Raw genomic sequence first — 8058 nt, 5'->3', positions numbered from 1 at the left:
GATAGGTATCTCTATTATGTCAGGATCCTGGGGAGTCAGGTACAACAGAAGGAAGGAGGCCGGGACACTGACCCAAAGCACCCTAAGGTGACAACTCCAGCCTCCTCCCCTTCCTGTCCTGCTTTTGGTGTTCGGTTGCATCTTTGGAGAGCTGGCCAAAGCAGTACTTTCTCTGTTTGCTGTTGGGGAAGAGTGGTTGGGGCTTGGCCGGCACAGCCCCACCTCAGATCTTGTAGGACCTTGATTCTGAAATGTTGGGAGGCCATTGAATTGCAGTCAAAATGTCTGAAATTGTGTGTGTGTGTGTTGATAGAGCGCAAGAGCGAGAGAGAGAACAATTAACTTGGACAGATCTGTTAAAAACAAAAACAAAAAACCCAGAAGCCCAAAGCAAACTATAATTTTTAATAAGCTAATTTTCATGGTACAATTTCAGCAGAGAAAAAAAGATAAGAGTACATTTATCAGATTGAATATATCAGTTTCAATTTATACATATGGATGTGTGTGGTGTTTGAACATACAGGTTTCTAAGGACCATATGTAAACTTCAGCAAAAGCAGATCAAGTATCTAAATAATATGATTGCTGGTGGCATCTAAACATCATCCATTCAAATACTGAATACCTTGTAAGATCTTCAATGCATTGCAATATATCAGGTGAATTTTCAGCCCTTCAGTGCTGTGATATCAGTCTTCTAGCTGGGGGAAAGGCCCAGAGGGTTCATTCGCACTGACAGTCCATTAACTTCCAAGGAGCAGGTAGATAACTGGAATGAGCATATTAAGGAGGATTCCAGTGCAAAATGTATCTGCATAATGACCTTCCAAAAAAGAGATGAGTACTGGGCATTGCCAAGGCAGATACTTAAAATAAGCTTTAGCTGTGTTACTCCTCCCAGCTTGGACAGATCCTTATTAAAGAGAAGCTGCAGAGTCAAGCAGGCATAAAACAAACATTGTTACTGAATAAGGCACAACCTGAGAGCCATAGATGCATCACATTCAAATGTGGAGGTAAAAATTAAGCCAAATCAAACCATTCAGTTACCTATTCCATTCCTGCTTGTTGCTGCTTTGTCGAATCAATTCATCTTCAAGCGAATGCTGACCCTGAGAAGGAAAGCCCTCCAAAATGTCGTATCCGTGAAGCTCCATTCAGCTCTTACATGTTCATATCATACTTATTCGGCAATGATAAGCATTTATATATGTGGATCATAGACCCATTTCCCTGATTGGTCTCCATAAGTGTTCCCAAAACCTTGCTACTAACAAACATTGTAATTTTTCAGCCACAGCCAACAGATAATATTTCACTGTGCAAGAGAGAATGATAAAAACCCGTCAGCAGCATCTGCTAAATTGACCAATATCAAGGAATGAGGAAATGGATCAAACTGTAAGCGCTGAACAGCACTGATTTCTAACAGCTATAACTGGGTATGGGATCTATCTATTCTAAATGCCATCCATTTAGAGAAAGGGTCTAAGGAAGATTCAAGATTCCAAAATCACCAATATGGAAAATAGATCTAAATGGAAAAAGGCCAAATGTTAGTACAAGCAAACAAATAATCTTGATGATATAACACAAACAGAATTGTTCTTCTTCAATTATATGTTGTGCTGTATCTTCAAATATGTGGGACCCAGCTTCATAATGTCTTAAAGAGAATTATTTGCCCCCAGTGGTTAGTATACTGATAGATGCTACTGCTGTTTACAGAGCACTGCTGTGTTTTACTGTTTCTGCAATGTTCTTAAGGTATCAATTAACTGTATTGTTTTCTTATTGGCTTTTATAGTATTTTATGCATTTCCCATAGAAACCACATGGAGATTTTATGATATTAAGCAATATATAAGGGGTTTAAATAAATAAGCAAATAAATACTTGTAGTGTATTTGTTTATTGTTTATTTATTAAATGTATTTTATAAAATAATGCCAAAGTGCAGAGAAACTAATAAACACAATGAAATCATACAGTATTGACCATAAAATTATTAGGAGAAAATAGTAGAGAAATAACCATTTACATGACAGAGAAAAACTAATTCAACTAAATGGCCTTTGGTTGGTCCAAAAAGATGGTAAGTTTCTATTTGGGGAATTGTGAGATTTTCACACGGTGGTTGCTATGGGGAGAAGGACGCTGAACCAGGATGACTTTTTGCTGACCTGACAGGGCTCTGCTTATGTGAAACATTTCAACGCTCCTAGAAAAGATCGAGCTGAACAGTTTCATGGTAAAACCATAACGAAGACGACGAGCTGGCTCTGTGGTAAGGGGCTGAGCGATTCCCAGCTACCTGCCTGCTTCCGCTCCATTTCTTGGTCGTTTGCTGCAACTTCTGGAACCAGAACTCGGGGATGCTGAGTGAGACACAACCCAGACTGTTAACCCAAACCAGGAATGGGGTTGTTGCTGCTGCTATTTGCCGTCAAGTTATCGCTGAGTCAGGCTGACCCTATGAAAGGAAGCCCTCTGAAATATCCTACCCTTGACAGCCCTACCTGGCTTTGCTAAGCTCGACTCTCGGCTCTTCCCCTGCCTTTGACTCTTCCTAGCTTCCTTGTCCTCTCCAGCTAGGATCCCTTCTCATAATGTGCCCTCTGTATGACAGCCTCTATTTTGTTGTTTTTGCTTCTAGTTGTTTAGCAAAGCACAAGTGGCTGAGCGGTTGGTAGTCGCCACACTTGTTCTCTCTCCCCCTGCTCAGAAGCAACCCCTTGATTTGTTAATTATGGGTTGTTTGGGTGTATGAATTGGTCTGTGTCTGAGAATAATTCAGACCAAAGTAAACAGCTGAATATTCTGTATGAGATATCTTTCACTGTATGATATATCACAGTACAGTATATAACTGTAATGAAAATACTCATTACTTTTTTATCCCACCGTTCACCAACAAGCTCAGTGTGGCATACGAAGCAACCTAAACCAAGGGACTTGCAGAAGGAAAATTACAGGGTGATTTTCCATGAAAAAGGCCAGCAATCTGCTCAGAACTGGAGAAGTGATGATTCCCACGAAGAATGCAAGAATGGGTGGGTATTGGGCTAGTCCTAAATCAGGATCATTTTACAGAGTAGTTAATGGTCAAGAGTTCATGGATCTGAATATGCAGCCACGTTTTAAATTTACAAAGCAAATCCTTAGACAAGGCGGGCAGGGGGTGATTGCTTCAAAAAAGCCAGCAGCCTACTAATTCTTCCTTCAATAATCCTGATGTTTTCCTAATGGCCATTTTAGAAAGGATGATGCTCTCAGGGTGTCAGACACTTGAACTTTCTTTACTAGCCATAGGTTGAAAGATTATGGTTTAACTCTCCCTTGCTTCCTTCCCTTGCCCCAACACACACATTCTTTTGTGGCTTTTTTTAGCCAGAAGGTGTGACAATTGTCCAAGGCCTTTTGCAAGTCCTCATCATCTCTTTTACTGAAGTTCCAGTGTATCATGTAAATTTATGCTGATTTTATAGTTGTATTTGCATGGGTTGGGGAAGAATGGAAACTATTTTGCATAGGAATATCACAGCCCTCCTCAATTTCATGGCCTTTGAGACATGCTGTGTGAATCTATGTATCTATAGCTCACTGCCAGCTGAAGATAAGGCTGTTATGTAGCTCCAATTTCAAGACATTGCAAAACCCTTTGTTATGTTGTTACCATAGAATAACATGGCTACATCCTCAACAGAACAGAGAATTAACTTCATTCTCTCTAATAAAATCACATTAGACTGGTTATAATGATAGCTTAACATTTTTTTACATCAGTAAAAAGGATAAGTTGTATCCAGAATTAGTCCTACTAGGGAAGACCTATTGAAATGAATGGGACTTCAGTCAACCATGATTAAGTTAAGCCCATTTCATTTCATTTCATTTCATTTCATCTCATCTTTTTTGGGGTGTGACGCATTTTGTCTTTCAGAGTGCAACTCTATGCAAGTTTAGACAGAAAAAGTCCTTCAATTCCCAGTTGTGGCCTTTTTTCTGTTTCAATTTGCATAGGTTTGTATCTTCTGTCTCTGCCTGTTACTCCTCACTCTGCCTTAGGAACACCTTCGGAATTATCATGCTTCCAGTTTTTACAGCTGTCCAAGCCCTGATTTCCAAATTTCCTAGATATTGTGGATGCATGCACACCATATATTTTACCATGTTACTGCATGTTATGGTTCCAGGTTAGCTTTGTGAACCACCCAGAGAACTTTGACTAATGGGCTGTACAGAAGTTTGTTGAAATTCCAGTGCCAGTATCCATAAAGGAACAGCAGATAAAATGCAAGCAAGATCACCAAAATATTATTTGCATTATCTGCCATCACATTATCTGCAATGCCCAGTGCACAACTTTGGCAGATCACGTGACGTTTTGGCCATATAAATACTCTGATGAAAGTATTTGCCTGGCATACCTTCCAGTTCAGGTCTGCAATGTGGTATCTCTAAACATCACTGAGTCTGTGGACACTTTCTGGCCCTCCACCAGGGTCCCTGCTGCAAATCGCCAACATTCAGAACCATTTTTATTTTCAAGGATCCATCTGGGGCTCCATGCAGCATTTGTGAAGTTACTTGCCCTTGGGTCTCGCGGGTTTGCTTTCAGACAATGCTTCTGCATTGTACTTAGGTTTCTCAGGCCAGTTAATTCTATCCTACTCTTCTGGGAAATGAGCCTTTTGAGACTGGCCATGCCTATCATGGAAGCCGTTTTGTGACTGGGCAACCAAACTGGTGGCAGTCATTTTGTGAATGTGCCCACAAGACAAAATTCCAGCTGTACCCACCAATCTAAAAAGATGGGCCCTCCGTTCTGCAGCCTCAGATCACTCCCTGCCCTAGTTTTACATATGTACAGCCAGCACATACAATGACAATCACAGGCCCTAGACCAAGGCCTTGATAATAAGCTTGATCATTAATTTCTGGCCAAAATGGCCTGTGGGGGAATAAAGGCTGGGCCATCTACACCTATTTTTCCATGGACCAGCTGAACGGACCTCAGCTGAGATCCTCTAATTGTGCGGCTCTGGGAGAGTTACTGCCTCTCAGCCTAACCTACCTCACAGGGCTCTTGTGAGAATAAGACTGAGAGGAAGAAAAGGATTATGTAAGCCACTTTTGAGCCCCTTGAAGGAAAAAAGTGGGAAATAAATATAATTACTACATTAATAAATCACAGTGACTATATACTTGTTTTATTAAAGGCACAGTTGTATGAATACCCACAGGAAAGAAAGGCCTACAATTCCCAGCATGCCCAAGCCAGCCTGGGGCATGCTGGGAGTTGAAGCTTTTTTACCCCTGTGATTCACAGGATTGCAACCTAAACCGTTTCCCCCGAATTCTGAGCATTTGTGCAACTCCTTCCAGGCATCCTTCAACACCTCGCTTCCGCAGTTCCTGTCATGCTTTACAACCCACCAATATGATTTATTACACAAATAGTACGTTAAAAACTTTCCCTAAAATGTTTATTTCCCAGCCCTCTCATGTCTGAGGGCTTACTTTTGTTCTTTGCTATTATTATTATTCACGCCAGGGTGTGGTTGTGTTGGCTGATGGGAATGAAGCTGAGAAAAAAATGCTTGGATTTTCGGGAGGATGAGGAGACACCACCCCATATTTTCCCTGCTTTTCCTGAAAACATAGATAAAAGGCGTTTATTAATTGGCTAATTTGGTCCTAAAACGTGGCGGGACGCGGGCCTATTTCTTCCATGCTGCGAGAAAGACGACCGCTGCGCGGAAGGTTATAGTCCCCTCACTGCGCGGAGGAGTCTTCCCTCCAGCTCCGGCTGCTTTGCGGCTCACCCAATTTTGCCCAGCTTCCCCGCCCCCACGGCTTCATCTTCCCTGGCCGCAACCAATTCTTAGTACTGAAAATACGGGGAACGCATTGGGCGAGTAGGTGGGTGTAAACCCCGCAAGGGCCATCCTGACACTCGTCGCGGCCAATCCGATGGCTCTTCACGCCCTCCTCTTCTTCCTCCGCCCCTACTTAACGCCACGCGGATCGCGCCCAGGCGATTGGTCGCTCCTGCCGCCAATCGCTCTGAGCTGAGGCAGCAGGGCGGAGGAAGGAGGAGCGAAAGGGGGCTGGGAGGGAGCCTTCAGTCCCGACCCCGCCCCTTTCCCCCCTCTCATCTATTCTGTGCCGCAGCTTCCTTGGGATGGACGAGGGAGAAGGCCAATCAGATCGCTCTCAGTCCTGCTGAGGCGGGGAGCAAAAAGGGACTCGAGGCGGGGCTGGGCCGTGGCAGCCAATGGCGGTTGTGGAGCCGTGAGGGGCAGCCAGCGAGAAAGGGAGCGAGGGTGGCAGAAGCGCAGCTCGGGGGCGAGGAGGTTGGTCTCGGAGGCGGCGAGGGGGGACGGCGCGGGGTCGAGGGGCCCCGGCCTGGCGGGGGGCCTGGGGGACGGCGGCTGGGCCCCGGGTGCGGGCCGGTGTAGGCCCCAGGCCTGGGCTGCGCGAGGGGGTGGCTTCCTTGCTTTGTTGTGGTGGGAGTAGGCGGTGCTGCGGTGGGGGAGGGGTGTGCGGCAGGCGGGGGGCTCTTCCTCCTCTGGAGGGGGAGGGGCTGCTGGAGGCGGCGAGGCCCTCCGGCCCCCTTATGGCTCTCCTTTCGGGGGGCTGCGGTGCACATCGGGAGCAGGCGAGTGGGGAGGTGTTCGCGGATACTCCCCACCCAGCCGGAGCCCGCACCTCTGTGATCGGGCGGAAGCAAGCCCCGCGCCCCCCGCGAATCCAAGGGACCTGGCTTCTCAGGTGTAAAAGCGCGCGTGGGATCGCAGCCGGCGGCTCTTGGCTGCGGGCGCTTCAGCTGGGAGCCAGCACGCCTCGCGTTCTCCGCGAGGGGCTGAACAACTTTCGGACGGAGCGGCCTTTTGCGGGCTGGGGGTGGGAAGCTCTCGTAACTAGTCTGTCTTCGCGCTCCACCGAAAGGAAAAAAATCGAGGAAATCCCGTACGCCAGCCAGCAGCCCTCGGATCCTGGTGGAGACTTGCAGAGAGGCGAAGGTGGTGCAGATAGGGTCGGGGCCATGCACAGGCGACTTAGTTGGAAGCACGTCCCTTTGGAGTTCAGACAGTTTTTTCTTCTTTCCTTTGCTTTCAACTTAGTGTGTATAAGATAGCGACTATATCTAACCCTGCAAAGGACAAAATTCTTCTGAAATTTCTGGGATTTACTTCTGAGTAGACGTAGGGTTATACTGTTAGTCTTATTTTGTATGCAGTTGAATAAGGTAGCAATCGAAATCTGCATAGTGCTAATTTTAAGCATTTCTTTTCCTCCCCACCAACAGTAACTCGTGTTTGCAAGTAAAAGCGTGTGTGCAGTTGCAGTTTAGAAGGTTGCAGTCTAAAAACAGTTACCATACAGAGTAGATTTTCATCTCAGTAAAACTGTTTTGGATTGTGGTGTGTGTTTGTACTCTTAGTAGCTTGAATCTGGAGAGGGGAGAAAAGCAGTAACATCAAATGTCTCAAAAGTAGTGGGGAGGAAAACAGCAAGCCCTTTCTTTCTAGCCATGTCACAAAATGTAGTTGGGAGTGGAGTAGGCATTCAGGCCATGCTGAAAGTAGAATGACTAGGAGGGGAATGCCAGTAACAAGATGTTTGGGCAGTCCTTAATTGTTTTCCTGTGATTTTTCTCTACCTCCAAACTCCCTGCCCTGTAAGAAACTGATAAAATCAAATTGTATTATATATCTTAAGTTGAGCAAGGAGTCCACCAAAACCAAGCTGAGTACAAAAGAGGTTTTCAGCAAATCTTTTTGCCTGTCCCTGCTGCAAATGGTTTAAAGAAGGCATAGTTCCCACTCCCACTATTTTTTTTTTGCGGGGAGGGGGGGAGATTGTGCTTAATATATCAAGGAAGTAACTTGCCTTGGTTTCCAGTTCTTTCACTCTTCATTTTCCTATTCTCATAATCTAGTCTTTGTTGAAACATCTCTTCAGTGGGGAAATCCCATGCCCTGTTCAGTGTTAGTGTCAGATTAATGATACATGTTTTATTTAGAGAGGCAGGGCTCTTGAAGTAGT

General features: G+C 45.1%; 1 protein-coding gene across 2 annotated transcripts in view; it reads left to right on the top strand.

Annotated features, from left to right (window-relative positions):
* Nucleotides 1-6260: 6260 nt before the first annotated feature.
* Nucleotides 6261-8058, top strand: part of SMAD2 (SMAD family member 2) — a 60770-nt gene continuing 58972 nt past the window's right edge. Inside the window, exon 1 of one of the 2 annotated variants that reach the window (XM_044431119.1) lies at nucleotides 6261-6362. The gene's annotated coding sequence lies outside the window, so the exon portion shown is untranslated. The remainder of the gene's footprint in view (nucleotides 6363-8058) is intronic. The other variant, XM_044431118.1, reaches the window with a different exon arrangement.

Source organism: Varanus komodoensis, unplaced genomic scaffold (assembly GCF_004798865.1).
Source record: "Varanus komodoensis strain SLA01 unplaced genomic scaffold, ASM479886v1 scaffold22, whole genome shotgun sequence".
Classification (NCBI taxonomy): domain Eukaryota; kingdom Metazoa; phylum Chordata; class Lepidosauria; order Squamata; family Varanidae; genus Varanus; species Varanus komodoensis.
This window is presented reverse-complemented; position numbering and strand designations above follow the sequence as displayed.